This window comes from Orycteropus afer, unplaced genomic scaffold (assembly GCF_000298275.1).
Source record: "Orycteropus afer afer isolate SDZICR_OR568_19922 unplaced genomic scaffold, OryAfe1.0 scaffold01217, whole genome shotgun sequence".
In the NCBI taxonomy this organism is placed as follows: domain Eukaryota; kingdom Metazoa; phylum Chordata; class Mammalia; order Tubulidentata; family Orycteropodidae; genus Orycteropus; species Orycteropus afer.
Genome location: NW_006922804.1, coordinates 161,022 through 162,219, shown reverse-complemented (window position 1 = coordinate 162,219; position 1,198 = coordinate 161,022). Strand labels below are relative to the sequence as shown.

The following is a 1,198-nucleotide window of genomic DNA, read 5'->3' as shown; positions in this document are numbered from 1 at the left end:
CTTAGTCCAATCATAAAAAAAAAAACTGCTACAAAGCTTCTACTGTTGGTGGCTCAATCACATCAGGAAATTTTAATTTTATTGAGATTAAGTACCTGCTACAAAGGACTCAGAAGTTTACAGAAGAAACAGGAAGCTGGGACAGAATTTATTGAAGAACTCAGATAGCTTCTTGGTCTTTTAAGTCCTAAGGTCTACCAGGAGGTAGAAGAGCAGAAACTGGATAAAGCAGCTTATGTGATTCAAATTTATTGGAAGTGTTTTCAGACAAGAAAGAGAACAAGGAAGCTTCCGTGTCCTGTGACGACTTTGCAAAGGACTTTTAGAGCTAAATGAGTAAAGATATGGCCGAAGTTAGATAGGCTGAAGAAATAAGAGGACCACAGATGACAATTACAACTTGAAAGACAGAGCCATGAGACTTTCCCAAGAATTATGACTAAACATGCTCAAAGGTGTTCATCCAGGTCAGGTGGGAAAACACAATCAGAAAATGAAAGAGAAATAAGCACTGATTATCCAGAAACATTGGAAAGGGTACAATTTTTTTCCCAAAGGAAAAATTTTCACCAACAGATACCATCTCTTACAGAATATACAGCCCCTGTCACACTTCAGAAAGCAGCTCTTAAATTCCTGGAAAGCTGCTGTAAGACAAAGAAGCTCTTTACTCCTCGGTAAAGACTCCAAGGATTCACAGATACACACGGAGTTGAACTGAAGGAGCAAGTGGATGACTATGTGAGAAGATATCCAAGCTCTTTGATGTCAGATGTGGCCAGCAGGGAGCTCCACGCCCAGGTTGAAAAATGACTGCCACACTACTTCATGGACAGGGCCTTAGAAGAGAGAGGCGAGTGGCATAGGGAGGCTCTGATGGCCCAGATAAGCACCAGCATTGAGAAGTTAATAAGAGCACCAAGTCTGAAGGACAGGAACAAGAGCCTGAACTCTTCATTAATGGATCCAGACTTGTAGCAGCCAAAGCTAAGAAAGTCCACGTCACTATATTGAAGCACTTGCAGGCACCCTGGTGGAAGAAGCTTGGGGAAGAACAAGGAGATGAGATTGATGTCCCCAAAGATGAATTAGTGTAGAATTAGGAACTCTATTCATTGGTGGAACCAAACCCCTTTAAGCAGTTACCCAGAGAATTGACATCAATCCATTATTTCAAGACATTATATTAGTCCTGTCT

The 1,198-nt window shown here is 41.2% G+C and overlaps 1 pseudogene; it reads left to right on the top strand.

Moving 5' to 3' along the window:
* LOC103213030 overlaps positions 1-1,138 on the top strand; it is a 1,349-nt pseudogene extending 211 nt beyond the window's left edge.
* The last annotated feature ends 60 nt before the right edge of the window (positions 1,139-1,198 follow it).